Here is a 17,883-nt window from a genome sequence, read left to right as displayed (position 1 = left end):
AGTTAAACTCACAGATCCTCCTATGGTTTCAAACACCAGTATATTTTGTAACGGTTTTCACAGAGATTTAAACAGAGATGGTCTATCCAAATTGCTCGATCCACCGGTATCTATGAATGCAATAACAAATATCCATTCATTTTTTACTTGAACTTGAACCAGGATATAAATAAGGCTATTAGTTTTGACTATCTTTTTTAACAAAGTATTTTCTTCTACTCTATTGATCTCTGGTTTTGGAAGACTGGTTGAGGCTATGGTTCTTTTTTGAAATGGATAGAGAGAATTTACTTCTGGAGAAGGTAACACAGATTGCTTACCTTTTTGTTCTGGCTGCTTTGACCATGAACTTTCTGATTCATCTTCTGAAACGTTTGTTGTTTCGCTAGTGACTTCAATGTCACTTTCTTCTTTTTGTTCATTGTAATGGAGCTCTTCTGAAAAATCATCATCTGAATAGGATAAACAGATATTCATCTTCTAGACACACTCTTCTTCTTCTACTTCTGATATTTTAGTCAAAATATATACATCTGAAATATCATCTTCTGATTCTACTATAGATCAATCATCTTGAAATTCTTCTATATTTATACAAGCTTTAAGTTTACTTGATGAATTTTGTGGGCACTTTCGTGCAAAATGTCCTTCCTTTTTACAAATGAAACAACAATTATTGTTTCTTGGTTTTGATCTTTTCTTCAAAAATTTATACTTTCGGAACGACTTTCTTGGATTTGAGACTCTCTTGGGTTTAAATCTACCATACCTCTTTGTTTTCTTTTTATTTTTGAATGGTGTCCATGGTAGCATGATTTTGCAGACATCTGAACTGGGTGTGATGTCATGCGCCTTCTTTTGCCAGCATAAGTATTTAACTTTCTCTGTAATTCTGAAAAGAAGGTCAACCCAATAAACTTGATCTAGTCTTTTGTTCTATACATCTAGATCTTTCATAATGAGGTCTCCTAGATTTCCTGGTAATTTTGACAAAAAAGAAATTTTTTGAGCCACATCATTTGAGAGATTAGCTTTGAAAACCTTAGCCATGAAATCTATACTAAATTGATCAAAGTAGTTCAAATATTTTAATTCCGTTCGACTAAGATCTGTTATCAATTGCTTTTTCTCATCAATCGGTTCTGGCACGAACTATGTATTTAGCAATAATTCTAATGTAGACAATCTGGCTTCCATGACGGCTCTTCTCTCTTCTTCTGATGGTCCCATCCACCAGTCATAGACTATACCAGTCATGCATTTTTCTGCTAGGACCATAATGGATACATTATCCAATTTTGTTGTAATCTGCATCTGATACATAACACCTATCCAAATCCGGATTGATTCTCTAGGGTTTAACGAATTATCCAAATCTAGAATATAGTCACTTGTATTGGAAGCATACAGATCTTCTTCAACACGTGGATACTTATTCACTTCTTTCAGGATATGAGCCTTGTTCTGGTTATTTATGGATGGAAAGATAAAAGAAGGAAATTTGGAGGCAGCTTGATCAAGGGTCATCACTTCTTTCTTTGAAACAAAAGGTTTATCTGTTTTATATGCTTCCTTTTTTCAACTGGTTAGTTTTCCAATGTTCTTTGAAGTGGACTCTTCTGCACTAGTCACAATTACTGCTTCTTCTGATTCTTCTTCTTCCTGATCCCAATAATTGGGTGCACTCATATCTATTTGAAACTTAGGGATTTCTTTAGCCTTTTTCTTCTGTCTCCTTCTTCTTCTTTCTTCCTTTTCTGATTTTTCTAGTTGTTGCTCATCATAAAGCAATTTAAGGTTGGCATTTATTAAATCAACTTGTTTACCCAAATCATCTAGAACATCTTCAGCATGTGAACACCAGGTGGTTAGATAGTTTCCTATCTGGTAGACCTGTTCTAAATCATTTGGATTTTGTGAGTTTTGTTCTAGTAAAGGGGCGCAGTCAGCTCTTGTTGCTGGTTGTCTAGTATTGGATGAAGAAGTACAAAATTTTGTCTTGGGTGGCCATTTCCCTCCTTTTACAAATCTGTGATTTGCAAACTGAAATTCCTCTACAGGTGGTGTATGACTAACATATGTACGAAACATCTTATTTACAACAAAGAAAGGTTTTTCTTCTGGTATGTACAATTGGTTTGTAGACAGCGGTGTACTTGTGGAAGAATTGGCTTCGTCTAGTGAAGGAATATGACAGTAAAATGATTTTCTACCACTGACAGGAGGTTGTTCATTTTCTTGAATTGTTAGTAACACATGTTTTTCTGACATGACTATAGGTTGAGTTACTTTTGGTTGGTCTGGAAGAATTCTAACACGACCATCTGATACAAACATTCTTTTAATATTTCTCTTTGAACTGTCTGCGGATGCCAGAGATTTATATTGGATATACCAGTCATTAGGAAAAGCTTCTTTGTCATAATGAACACCTTCTACTTGAGCATTGCTCACACCTACAACAACACAATCTTTTAAAACTGGCTGTCTTAGTTTAGGATGTACAATATTGGTCAGCTGGAAAGAGGTTTGGATTAACATAGATAAATATTCACTATCTTGAACCATTTCTAGACCTTGTATTCCAACTAAATCTTTCCAACAATCTTTTAAGTGAACATCAGACAAACTAATGGCATAATCTGGATAGATAGTGTCATATTGACATCCCGAGGATAGATTTCCAAGTATTGTTCCGGTCCGGGCATGATCATATATTTTATGTCTGGTGTTGAAGACTTTTGCTATACAAGGAGTATTGAGACCATGACGGAATAATGGAGCTAATCCAATTCTAATTCCCCCAAAATGCAAATAGGAAAATTTCTTTTCAGCAACATATTTGCGGAATTTTTTAATTTCATCTTCAGAAAACAAATTGAGACCAACAATTTGTACAGATGGACCTAATATTTTTATCTTTAGTTCAACATCTTTTAGCCAAACTTTTTTGGATAAACTAAATAAAGATGGAACAGGATAAACTTATTTAGAGCTCAAAACTGTCGGTTTCCAAATTTTTGGATCTTCAACCTTTTCATGTTCTACACTGTCAGATTCAAGGGATCTACAGTCTACTTCAGATACAGATCGTTTATCGATATTTGAGAATGATCTTAAGAAATATTTTGATCGTCAACAATCCATAATAGGACTATCAACCAAATATTTTGATAGAAGGTTCCTCAGTTATATCCTTTCCTTTCCTACTTCTCATCCAACAACATATCCTCTGAAATATCTTTCAATCAAAACCCAGTCATTCCTTCCCTCTCAACCAGTAAGCACCTCTTCATCCGAACTCCTCTTAATATTATGGAGATCTCTTCTATGCAGGCTTCCTCTGGGAGATAAACTTCTTCCTTTGTCATCGGAGAATCTTTTGTGACTTCCAACCATTTCATCAAAGTTATTGTCATTCTTATCATGCTTTTCACATTGAACATCTTCACCAAGTTGAAGATTGTGTACCTGCACAACTTAGATAGCAAGTACAACAAAAAATATAGAAGCATGATGTTAGCAATATTATAATTACGGAAGAATTTCATCTTTATACATATCAGATACCCAAACTCAATTACAAACAAGAGACATATACTCTTCAACATCTTTCTAGGGACTTTGTCATAAACCCTAGAATACTTCATAACACTTTTCATTCCATCTAGGGTTTCAATGTTTCTTCCAAAGGTATGACATACCTTCTTTTCAACCTATAAGAAACCCTAGAAACAATTCAAAAAAATATAGATCTACAAGGAATATAACAACCTTTCAAAATTCATATGTTAGACTTCTCACTAGGGATTCATACAAAACCTAGATTTCATACAAAAGAATCAATCAAAGTCAATCACATCTCAGTCATTAACCTGACCAGCTTCCACTAGGGTTAGTTGTGAACCCTAGATTTCAGATCAATCATCAAGTCCATCCAAAACTCAAAGCTAAATTATCATATTGTCAACATTCATCAAATATTTCTACTTCAACTAAGGTTCAACTCCAAAACCATATAATTCCATTTTCACAATTTCATCAATCTTACACAAATGTCAATCATATTTCAAAGATTTTAATTTGACTAAGGTTCAACTCCAAAACCATATAATTCCATTTTTCACAATCTCAATAATCATTAAATACATAGATTTCAGATTGTTAATTTCAGACTAGACAATGTTACTACTCTGATTTAACTGCAAAACCCTAGATTTTCATTTTCAACAATCGTTTAATAGATTTCAGATTGTTATATCACATATACTAGACAATTTAAATTCACTATGGTTTAGCTACAAAACTCTAGATTTCCAAATTTTCATCATCCTAGAATCTTAAGCAAGGATTTTCATTGAATCCTAAGACTTATGACCATCAATAACTAGGTCAACACATATATCTAGGAATTCATAATCATTCATAAGCATATCATATGTCCAACAACATTAATACATCTGACCTAGACCAAGCCAGGGTTTTGACCAAAAATGACATATTTATACATGCCTAGATTTCATCATCATGCAAATATATTTCATATCATCTGTTATTCAAACCCAAGTTCACAATGATCAACAAGATTTAGACAAAAACCATCTTGATTACACTTGGGTATGATCATACAAACACACCCATACCAAGGAAAACATTTCTAAGACAATATAAGGATCTTGTTCACCCATTCCACCAAACTCTATGAGCTAGGGTTTCAATGTAAAAACATAGCAAACCCAACATTACCAAAGCTTCAAAGGTTTGGGATTTTAAACCTTATCATTCAATCCTAACAAGTTAGGTTTTCCTGATCATACCAAAATACCAAACACAACATTATCAATAAAAAAACATTTCACAATATCCCTAAGCAACCTAGGATTTTAGACATTTACATTAGCATACCATTCAGTTAGGGTTTTCGAGAATTTGTTTAGGGTTCTATATAATCAGCTAATAATATGAGTGGGGTGGGTAAAATTATGAGGAGATGAATCACCCAAAAAAAGAATCACTATGATTCAATATAGCTATTCATAACAATGTTAGTAATAGATTATCAAATGAATAATCCTTTAAATATCCATGTATTTAAAGCATACCTTAATTTTTTAACAAACCTTGTCTTGAGAGATCCTTCGTCATACTTCTTGCAGATGTTTTTCCTAATCAAGACAATAGAGGGAGAATGTTGATTAGTATTTAATATAATCAAAACTAAATGAATACATGAACCCAAAACTGAAAAGACATGAAATACTTATCTTTGGGAGTTGTTGGGGGCTCCCTCCAAAGCTTGAGGGATACCTACAAACTTATAAAAACAATACAAAAATGTCTTTTCCAAAATAAGTTAAAAACCTATAAATTCTAAAAAATATAAAACAAGATATATAAAGCTACAAGTAAAGGACTTGGTAGTGTAAGTCCCTAATGTCGAGTTCTTCAGGCTTGATTTTATTTGAGTATCCTTCTTCAGCAAGGTTGGCTTGATCCCCTCCTCCCTTCTTATTCTTTGGATTCTTGGGACAATCACTCTTGTAGTGACCCTTCTTATGAAATTGATAGCACTCTATTTTAGACATGTTAAATTTCTTCCTTGGTCCCTTTGATATATTTCCTTTATGATAAGCAACATCAACGTTTGATACTCCTTTAGGATTGGTAACCATTGAGATCCTTAGTTCTTCTTGACTCCAGGTGTTCCATAATTCTTCAAAGGTGGGAGCTACCTTCCAACAGTTGAGACCTGCAGCAAATGCACCCCAAGAGGGTGGAAATCCTAATAGAGTAGTGATCACAAGTTCTTTGTCTGGAACAATCTCATTAATGGCCAAGGGATCATCCCTGAGTCTAGCGATATTCAAAAAGAAGGTTGCCACAATATCTTCTTTAATCATTTTTGTGGTCCTTAGCTCATTCTTCAAACTGGCTACTTGACCAATATTCTTAATAGTAAACAACTTTGACAAGGTTTCATACATTTCCTGAGCATGATCGATGTTAGCTATGAATGGGAAAATATTGTCCTTTACCCTTATACCATCAAATTCATGGCCACCAATTCTAATTCCTTGTATTTCACTTTGTTGGCATCACTAGATTCCTTTGCAGGCTTCTCTATGTTTCCTCTTACCAAGTCTAGTACCTTGTTCTTTTCAAGGATTAGGTCATTCCTCTTATTCTAGGACCTTAAGTTAGAGGCTCCTTCAATTTTTTTCTCTCCCTTGATTGTGTTAGACATATTCCTTGAATATAGTAGACTCCTTCCCTGAGATAGTCCCTTCTAATGGTTCTTTTATCAAGTGATTGAGACTACCTTTTACTTCCTTCTTCACCAAAGATCTGATACTATATTAGAAAATCAAAAAGGCAGAAATATTTTCTTATTATTGATAATTACTTGTGATGTTTCTTATTATTGTGATTCTTTATATCTTCTTTCTTTAGTTTATCAAGAAATTACCAAAAGTAGAAGCACATAAAACAATATACACCAGATGTAGGCACATGCTAGGGAAAAACCCCCTCGAGAAGAAAACCTAGTTAAGATAATTATTCCTTTCAATAGTATTATTTGAGACTCTTCACCCTAGACCAGGACAAGACCTTTCCTCCACACCAAGTCAGCCTCCCATAATTTCGACCTCTTTCCAGCAACTTTGACTAGGCATGAGCTTACGGATGAAGCCCGATGAAGCCTGATGCATGAGTAAAGGCCAACTGAAGGAAAGAATATGAAAACCAGTTGGGCTAGTTGTGGTCATTGAGGTAAATGGATGGTGGCAGGATAGTCATGAGAAAGGTAACAAGAAAGGTAAATTAAATGGATTTGGGGCGTCAAATGCCTTGGCTATGTTGGGAATTGTTGTTCTCAAGGTTGTGCATGTTGTGCACGACTAAAGGGAGTTCTCTTAACCTTGACCTTATGATATTTGGTAATTGTGTTGTGATCATGCTAATGTCTATATATGTATACATGTATGTATGTATGTCATTGTCTGACAAGGTCGTTAGGGATCATTTTTGTTGAAGAATGATTGTTTTATGCAAGTGAATGGCATGAAGAGCTTCCTCATTTATGAGGAATCAAGAGGGCAGAGTAGCGCTAACAAATATATGAGGTTAGTATCATGTGGATATGATTTTGATATTATGTGCTTATAACTATGCCTATGTTTATGTTATGGACATGTTATGCTGAAGGATACATCGGTAGGATGAAAGTAGTGTGATCTGCGACATGCTGGGACAAACATGGATAGTGGGAAGAACCATAGACCTAGGGTTTAGGTTATGGATGCACGTAGTAAGGCGTGGGAAAGACACTAGAGGAAAGGTTGTCTAGTAGAGACAATGTGGTCTCTAGATGTGCAGTTTATTGTTCTGTACGTGTTGTACATGTGGTGTTGAGTACATGTGCTACTGTATTAGGCATATTGTGTAGTCATTGTATCATGACATGTGTATTCGTTGTATTATACTGTGTATGTATATGTGTTGTGTTGTACACTAGGTGTAGGTGTATATGTTGTGTTGTACATTGTGTATGTGTGGGCGTTGTACAATGTGATGGGATAGGAAGATATCAGACTATTTGGGCCCTTGTTGCTGATATTGAGGGTTGAGGCGGTTTAGTCTCTAGATGTCCTTGTTACCAATATCGAGGGTTGAGGTGGTTTAGTCTCTGGATGCCCTTGTTGCTGATATTAAGGGTTAAGGCAGTTTAGTCTATGGATGCCCTTGTTACTGATATTGAGTGTTGATGCGGTTTAGTCTCTGGATGCCCTTGTTGATGATATTGAGGATTGAGATGGTTTAGTCTCGAGATACCCTTGTTGCTGATATTAAGGGAGGAGGCAGTTTGATCTTCAGATTCCCTTGTTTCTTTGAAGAGAAGGCATTGGGTGCTTTTCGATTTCCATAACTAATCCAGTGCATATACGAGATTGAAGAGAAGAGAAGGCACTAGGTGTTTTTCAGGTTTGGAAATCAATTCAGTGTGCGTACATGAAGGACAAAGAACAAAGGCATAAGAAAAGAACCATTTGAAAGATAAGTATAAATATTTTATTTCAATTTGAATTATGCATGTGATATATGATTCTGATTTATGATGCTTGCATGTGATTTATGATTCTTATCTATGACAGTTGAATTTTGAGCTAACCAAATGTGATATGTTTATATATCATGATTTGATCAAAGAGCTAGTTTGACTTGTTGTGACAGGAAGTAAACATAATTGCATTTGTACCTTATTGATGAGCCATCAATGAGGTATGATTTAAATTTATTTCAAATCCCTTTTTAGTTTAATGGAAATTATGTGCATGGTATATGAAAGGATGGAAAGTGCCTAGGTTTGGGTGGTTGAAAATGCCAGATTTGGGTAGTTGAAACTGATTGCAAGAATTAGCAAAAAAACAAAAAGGAATTGGAGTAGGAAACAATATTTGGTAAAGCACTTCAAGAGTAGGGCCATTGTGGGACACTGTTACCCAATAGTGTCCACTGATTTCCATGAGCATGCTATGACTGGTATGATGGTTTTGAGGCAAGGATATGCCTTGGGTTTTGAACCTTTCAATGCGAGGAAACCTTGCCAAGGGATGAATCACCCAAGCAACTATGTAGAAAAGAAGGGGATGTCGGAGAACTTGGAAGGTGAGTGAATGCACAGAAGGGGGGGGGTGATTGAATTGTCTGAGGGACTATGTAGCAGAGAAGGGAAGAACAGGGAATAAATTTGTTTTGGTCATTAGCATTTCTAGATGGAATCAGAAGCACATTGAGAGTGTGCCCTGAAACAATGAGCTAGTAAGTGTTCCTTGAAGGAACAAGTAGTGCAAGGATCAAAGTGTTGGACATTGGATGCAAGTTTGACTTTGGCAGTGGATTCTGGTTAAGATATGGTATGTCCTATGCTTATAACAGTTTACTTCATTTTCTTATTATATTCCATAGATTAGAAATCACATGTGCATAAAGTAAAGTGTTGATAGAACATTAAACGATCGACAGAAAACAAGCCAAGACAAGAGACACAAGATGTGGCGGCTAGCTAGGGACAAACACCACAATGTGTGGGGAAACCCTTTGATCAAATCTTCTTTTATCTTCAATAATTCAGCAGAGAGAAATAGTACAATAAATCTGATTTATATTAGCAATAGCAAACCCTAGATCAGTAGCATCAACATGACTGGCTTCATCATGAAACTAGGGCGGATGATATCTCACAAACTGACCATCGGATCGACATGATTCTACCACCAGAAGTTGCGACTTCCAAAGGAGGTTCAGATGAACCTACAACACAGTTTAGATGAGGAGATCTTCTAGTCCACGCTGGTCAAAATTTACTTGTATAGTTGCAGCTTCAGTTTCAGGAGCTTCCTTCAAACTAGGGTAGTCGATATCTTGCAAACCGTCCGTTGGATTGACTTGATTCCACCACAAAAAGTTGTGGCTTTCAGAGGAGATCCAGATGGACCTACAACATAGTTCTAAGGAGGAGATCTGATGGTCAACGCTAGTCAAACTTTGAATCTGCAGTTGTAGCTTCAGGTTCAACAGCTTTCGGCTTCACATGTGTGAGAGAGAGACCCTTTTATGTGCAGTAGAGAAGAGACTCTTTTCTGCGCAGTAGAGAGAGAGAGATGTGATGAGATGAGTGAGTCCAAATGAGGAAAATTCCTCCTGTATTTATACACAATGTTGGTGTTTAAATAGATGTGATTGTTGGGCTTCTAAGCCTACATGAGTTGTAGGTCGGCTTTATAATAATTCCATAATCAAAATAAATTCATATCTCTATGAATACTTATCAGAATCAGATGATCTTTATATCAATCCTACACCTCTCGACGAGAGGAATCTAATAAAAATATTATCAGCCATGAATAAGATGACCCACATGAAGTTTTTCCCTGGTTTCCAATTTTAACACTCCCTCTCAACTAGGGAGAACTTCATCTGCAATCTGTCTATTGGTCGTTATTATTCATCCATCAAATGCACTGCCCTATACAACCTGACCCTTGCCTTGCTCTGCTCTATTTTTCTATTCTACTTTGTCTTGTTCTGCCCTGTACTGATCTGTATTGTTATGCTTTGTTCTACTATGCTCTTGCATTGTTTTGCTCTTCTTTTCTTTTGTCCGAATTATGAAGAAGAAGAAATGATCAAGGATGTATCATACTGACTCAAAGTCAGTCTCAGAGTATGTACCACTGGTCCCATACTAGTCTCAACCAACCTGAAGTCAGCGTCATAGTGAGTACAACTCCACTGGTCCCAGACCAGTATCATCCTCCACTGACTCAAATTCAGTCTCAGAGTGCATACCACTGGTCCCAGACCAGTCTCAACCGACCCGAAGTCAACTTCATAGTAAGTACCACTCCTACCACTGGTCCCAAACTAGTATCACAGTCTCAAAGAGTGTACCACTGGTACCAGACCAGTCTCAACCGACCCAAAGTCAGCGTCATAGTATGTACCACTCTCACTGGTCCCAGACCAGTACTACACTGACACGAAGTCAGTCTTAGAGTATGTACCACTGGTCCCAAACCAGTCTCAACTGACCCGAAGTCAGTGTCATAGTATGGTACAACTCTTACCATTGGTCCCAGACCAGTATCATTGATCCCAGTTCAATGGAGGTCATCCTAGCGTAGGGAGTATGGTAGATACAACGATGCATCCGTCGGTATACTATGGTCCCTAACTTCATTTCCCTACTCATTGATCAGATGAGAGGTACTTCCCATGAGTCCTAGACTGCATGGGTAGGATGCCTCGACAGGAGAACTAATCAATCATGTCCTCACATGGGAACACATCAATCCTGCTACAATCGCCATGGAGAACACATCAAACCAGGCCGCCATGGAGAACACATCAATCCAGGCCTCACAGGAGAACACATCAATCCTGCTACAATCGCCATGGAGAACACATCAATCTAGGCCTCACAGGAGAACACATCAATCCTGCTACAATCTCCATGGAGAACACATCAATCCAGGCCTCACAGGAGAACTAATCATCCTGCCACACAGGAGAGAAAATCATCCTGTTCCACAAGAGAGTGAATCATCTTGTCTCGCAAGAGAAAGAATCATCTTGTTCCAGTGCGCACCACCAGGGGAGGGTGAATCATCCTGTGGTCGTATGTTGCTCCAGTAAGAACCGCAAGCCCTCAGAGCTCTCAGAGCTCAATGTATGCAACATGCAAGGCCCTTGTACAAGGGTTTCTTGACGACTCCAAGTCGTTTGAGAAAATCACAGATTAGATATTTCCTCGGGGCTTTGACAAGGTGTATCGACCTATACATCATCTTAATGCGATGGAACCTCCTTGCTCATCAACTTACCATATCCCAGATGATGTCTATCTTCTGGAGAAATTGACGAATATGAGATTCCTCAATAATCGAATCCCACCTCTGGTTGTTACAGAGAATCACAGTGGTATGTGATCAAACAGCTCACTCAAGAGCTTCCCCAACCAGGTAGCTTCATATGAGATCATATTCATAGATATGTATCTGATCTTGGTGGTGCTTATGGCAACTGACATCTGCTTCCTGCTCTTCCATTATATCAAAGCAAAATCCAAAGAGAAACAACACTAAAAGTGCTCCAGTGATTCTCCACACTACCTGCCTAATCAGCATTCGAATAATCATGCAGTTTCATATTTCTGGCAGTGTATCTCAATCCATGAGAGATTGTGTCCTAAAGACATATTAAAAGATTCTTGGCACCAATCTAGTGAGGCTCAACCAAAAATGAGCTCACAATGCTAACTGCAAAACATATGTTCAGACAGAGGTTCACCAAGAACATCAACACGAATGAGTTTTTGAAACTCAGAGGCATTTCCCAAATTTGGTCCAACATCACTACCATATAACTTCTGAAAGTTAAGATCCTCGAGGTAGTCACAAGCTTGCAGTCCACCATACTAAATCTTTTCAGGATCTTCACCACATATTTTCCTTGAGATAGGAGAATTTCCCTTGGCTTCTACCACACTTCAAGTCCTAGGAAATAGTGCATCGGTCCTAGGTCCTTCATTTCAAATTCAGAGGCCAACTCCCTCTTACATTTGTGAATGAGAGGGTCTGCACCTGTTAGAAAGAGGTCATCCACATACAACACTAGTATGAGAGGTTTGTCATCTTCAACCTTAAAATAAAGGTTAGGATCAACTTCACTCCTAGTGAATGCCAGCTTCATCAAGTAGCTATCGATCCTCTGATACCATGCTTGGGGTGCTTGCTTCAGCCTATAGAGAGCCTTCTTCAACCTGCATACATGAGATTTTCAATCATAAATATCAAATCCTTCGGGCTGCTCCACATAGACCTCTTCTTTGATCGAACTGTGCAAGAACGCGGTCTTGACATCCATCTGATGTAGGTTCCATCCTTGTGAAGCCGCAAGGGCTATGATCGAGCGGATGGTTGTATATTTGGAAACAAGTGCAAATATCAATCATAGTCTATACCTTCCTTCTGGGAGAAACCACGAGCAATAAAACGGGCCTTATACTTTTCCGTACTTCCATCTGCTGCATGCTTTATCTTGTAAAGCCATTTGGAAGTAACAACTGTCTTGCCCTGGGGTCTAGGAACTACTTCCCAAAAATCATTATTCATAATAGACTCATGTTCTTCGATCATAGCATCCTTCCATACTTGATGCTTGATGGCATCTGAGAATGATGAAGGCTCATTTTGTATGATCGTGCTCATGATGGTCAGGTATCCATGATACCTGTTAGGTTTCTTAATTTCACGAAAGGTTCCTTGGGGTGCAGCATGTCCTTCAACATCATCAAGTATCCCCCTAAGCCATGAAGACCTCTTCCTAGAAGAGGAAGGCTCATGTGGATGAGGATCAATCGGATCCATGGGTTCTTCTACATCAGGCATTGATTCATCATCCTTTTCTTTCAGTTCCCTGGTGTCGACTTCTTGAGAGCTCCTCAAAGTCGGAAGATTGCCCACCTTGCTGAGAGCCATATCTTCATCAAAGGTGACATGATGACTAATCATGACTTCCCTTTGACCGACGGTGAACATTTCTTCAGGAGTCTTGGAACCCAATGCTTGATGAGGGCATCGATTTTGTACATATATGGCGGTGTTTGTAGTTTCAGCCCATAGAAACTTCGGAAGTCTTTGATCATGTAGCATAGCCTGGAAAGCTTCCACAATCGTACGGTTATTCCTTCCCACCACACCACTCTACTCAAGAGTATGTGGTGTAGTAGTTTCCCTCTTAATGCCAACCTCAGATATGCCTGAGTGAACCAGCTGTAATATATCAGAGGTCTTGCTTTGGCTTGAGGGGAATGGTCCCATTTTGAGCTTTCCTTCGACACATCTTGGACATACACCTTCTTTCTCTACTTGGAATTCGGGCATCCCTGTCATCATTTGTCTTACACCTTATAATGAAGGGGGGCAAACCTCCGATGCCAAAGTTCGGACTGAAGAGATGTGGCATAAGACATGATACCTAGCGGACTTCCATCGACCTAATATAATGAATCAACACGAAACCCAAGAGTAAAGGCATCTTTAACATTATTTTTTTATACACATACCTTGCCATTGCTGAAGGTTACCTTGTAGCCTTTGTCTTCCATTGCCGAGATGGAAACTAAGTTCTTTTTGAGGTCAAGTGCATTTAATACATCCTGGAATTTCTAGCCTTCTTGAATGGTTGTCCTCTTCCTCGATTCCCAGCTCTCCTCTTACCTTTGCTATTAAATTTTTCATTCCTTTGATTACCATCAGAGGGATTTTGATCGTCGTCCCGGTGTGAGTCCTTTCTATTAGGGCACTCCCTTGCATAGTGAACTACTTTATCATAGATGTAACATCGTCATTTTCTTTCACCCTTAGGTCCAACCTTTCCTTTTGATTTAGACCCAGAATTATTTCTTTTCTTAGCATGAGAAGAAAAATCAATAGGAGGACCTTTAGGCAAGGGCATTTCTTGCTCTTCTACCCTTATTTCTTCTTGAATGCATCTAGCCATTAATTCCTTGAAACCAGGAATTACATTATTGTTCAAAAGAGTAGTCCTAAACACATACCATTCGGATGGTAATCCTCCAAGAGTTGTGAGTGCCATTTCTCTGTCAGTAATAGTCTCCCCAATAGATAGGAGATCGTTCTTGATCTCGGTGATTCTTAAGAAGTATGCTTGCATACTCTCATCTTTACCCTTCTTGATTTCCCTAAGCTTATCTCTAAGAAACAAAACTTGATTTGCATCATTAACTTTAAATAAACTCACCAGTCTATCATAGATTTCCTTGGAGGTGTTCAGGTCAGAGATGTAGACAACCAAGTGCTTGTCGATAGAGTCCCAGATGATCTTCTGTTTTGACTTCTCCGGTTTTCCATTTGTTCCATGCAGCAGCGGATGCATTTGATGGAGGCTCAACAATATTGCCTTTTACATGGTCCAACACTCCTTGATCTTCAAGGGTTAGATCGATAGACATCTTCCATCTGTGATAGTCAACTTTCTTATGGAGCTTGTCTTCGGCAGGAAAGAGTGTTGAGGACCCCATCATTCTTTTAGGATAGCCTTGCCAATATTCTCTTTGGTGATTGCTCTTGCTCTTGCTTGAGCTTTATCTTCACCTCAACTCTGATTCCATGTTAAGTTATGGTATCTTCTATGCTTATAATAGTTTACTTCTTTTTCTTATTATATTCCACAGATTAGCAATCACATGTACATAAAGTAAAGTGTAGATAGAACATTAAATGACCGACAAAAAACAAGCCAAGACAAGAGACACAAGATGTGGCGGCTAGCCAAGGACAAACCCCACAATGTGGGGAAACCCTTTGATCAAATCTTCTTTAATCTTCAATAATTCAGAAGAGAGAAATAGTACAATAAATCTGATTTATATCAGCAATAGCAAACCCTAGATCAGTAGCATCAACATGAGTGGCTTCATCATCAAACTAGGGCAGACGATATCTCACAAACCGACCATTGGATCGGCATGATTCCACCACCAGAAGTTGCGGCTTCCAGAGGAGGTTCAGATGAACCTACAACGGAGTTCAGATGAGGAGATCTTCTATTCCACGCAAGTCAAACTTTACTTTTGCAGTTGCAGCTTCAGTTTCAATAGCTTCCTTCAAACTAGGGCAGTCGATATCTTGCAAACCGTCCGTCGGATTGACTTGATTCCACCACCAAAATTTGTGGCTTTCATAGGAGATCCAGATGGACCTATAGCGTAGTTCTAATGACGAGATCTGATGGTCAACGCTAGTCAAACTTTGGATCTGCAGTTGCAGCTTCGGGTTCAACAGCTTCCGGCTTGTGACAGAGAGATCCTTTTATGTGCAGTAGAGAAGAGACTTTTTTATGCGCAGTAGAGAGAGAGAGATGTGATGAAATGAGTGAGTCCAAATGAGGAAAATTCCTCCTGTATTTATACACAATGTTGGTGTTTGAATAGATGTGATTGTTGGGCTTTTGAGCCTACATGAGTTGTAGGTCAGCATGATAATAATTCCATAATCAAAATAAATTCATATCTCCATGAATACTTATCAGAATTGGATGATATTTATATCAATCCTACACCTCTCGACGAGAGGAATCTAATAAAAATATTATCATCCATGAATAAAATGACCCACATGAAGTTTTTCCCTGGTTGCCAATTTTAACAATTCTGGACTTCCTGGGAAGGAAGTGAATCCTAGTATTACTTTTAAGGTGGAGGTGTGAGCCTCCGGATGACCTTTTTGCTGATGTAGGCATCGGATCCTTTTATTTTTTGGTTAAATAAAGTGTACATATGTATGTATGTGTATATTATTGTGAATATTGTGTCAAGATGGATTTATAAAGCTCCATAGACAATATGGTTATTTGTTGGTTGAAGCAAATGTGCATAAGTATATGTGGTTGTTGCTGTAAATACCGCAATGAGTTGTGTTATAAATATACAGTAAGTGGTATGTTTTTCATATTGGTCATGGTTTTTAGCAGTTATTTATTGTAAATATTGCATCGAGCTAGGTTATAAAGCTCCATCGATAGTATGTTTTGTTTTTAGTGGTTTGTTGGTCATACGTGTCATAGAACACTGAAGGATGGTGTTCCCCTAAGGTGGAGGGGTTTGTAACATCCCCATGTTAAAATTTCATGTAATAAAGGTTAATAAAGGCAAAATAATACCAAGGTCATGGGACACATATTCCAAGCCAAATGTTGGGCAAAGCACAATATTGAGAATCAATTTTGGTTTATTAATGGCTAAGGAAATTGGAAAAGGAATTGACAAAGGAAAGGGGCAATAATTGACATTTATTTATGAAAATAATGAAAATAGGAAAAAAGGAAGGTGAAGAGACACAAATTTTCATGCAATGGAAATTAGAGGAAAAATGAATTAAAATGAATAAAATAAAGACATCAATAATAAAAAGTCACATGAGAATCAAATCACATCTTTTTGCCCATGTTTGGAGCAGGTATAGTAAAGGAAAGAGAAAAAGTACTTGGACAAGGAAAGCAAAGGAAGGAAAAGGAAAGAAAAGGACAAGAAAGGAAGCAAGGAGAAGGTTGGATCAACAACTTTAGCAGGAAGATTTTGTAGGTAACAGGTTGCATGTGTGATTTCCTAGTTGAGGTGTGAATGCATGGTTCATGCATTTGTTTACTTGGTTCAATTGTTTTCATTGGCATGGGTTTTGCCATGCTTAACAGTGGTTTCAACCTTGCCTTGCCATTTCTTAGATAGGCATGGTGTGATGGGATTCTTTCTTGGTTGAGATTTGGATTTTTGAAAGATTTTGGAATCGAGTGAGGTGGTCTCAAGAAAATTCCCAAGGGTTGGGGGTTGAGTTGGTTTTCTCTGAGAAGCCCTCGAATGGTGAGTGGAGATAGGAAAATTATTCAAGGTATGGTGAAGGAATTTTGAGGCATCCAAGCTTGTTTTGGTTTTGTGATCTCTTGACCGGTTTTGGTGAGATCATGGTAGTTTGAGGGTGGAGGTAGTTTAACCTCTAGATTCCCTTGGTTTTCTATGTCTTGGTTTATCCCATGACATCCCACATTCATGCTCGGAATATGGCACGAGGGTGATTGGATGAAAGAAAGATTTGGGTCAAATCAATATACGGTCAGGTGTTACGTGGAAGTCCCTAACTTGGCTGGCTTTTGCATATGTTAATAAGACCTATTTCTATATTGTACTCAATGAGAATTTGTACATATTATTATGTTACTTTGATGGTTGTTATGTCATGGTTAGTAATTTGGTTATATGTCAGTTATAAGCATGGTTTATGATGTGCTTTGGTTATAGCTCTTATTATGCTTTGATAAGTTAATGAATGGTTGATGAATGCATGGGCTCACAAGTGTTGTTGCAACTACTTAATAGGGCATTAGACCTTCTCAGTGATTTCCAGATTAAGTTCAAGGATTTAAGATTAGATATGCATTCATGGCCTATAGCTTCTATGTTTTTCATATGTTTGACAAAATGTGTGTCATGGCTAGGCATGGTTAGGTCAAGTTCTTGTTCAAATTATAAATGAATAACATTGTTAGCATCTTATTTATGGTTCTGGAAAGTTACAGGTAGTTCTGGGTAGTGGTCTGGAGACTTTCTTAAAAAGAGGCTCAAATCCTAGAATTGTAGGCACATAACTGGTGTTTTTGGGCAATAACTGCATGGAGGCAAGCCTCTAAGTGTGGTTATAGTCTAATAACCACACGGAAGCAGTGTTAAGGGTGTGGTTGTGGGTCTAGGTCAGTGAAAAAAGGTTCCAACTCAGGGATTGGTCACTTGGGGTGGTTTTTTAACTC

This window comes from Pinus tabuliformis, chromosome 9, assembly GCF_031772625.1.
Source record: "Pinus tabuliformis cultivar Carrire ecotype Pingquan chromosome 9, CPIR1, whole genome shotgun sequence".
Lineage (NCBI taxonomy): Eukaryota > Viridiplantae > Streptophyta > Pinopsida > Pinales > Pinaceae > Pinus > Pinus tabuliformis.
This window is presented reverse-complemented; position numbering follows the sequence as displayed.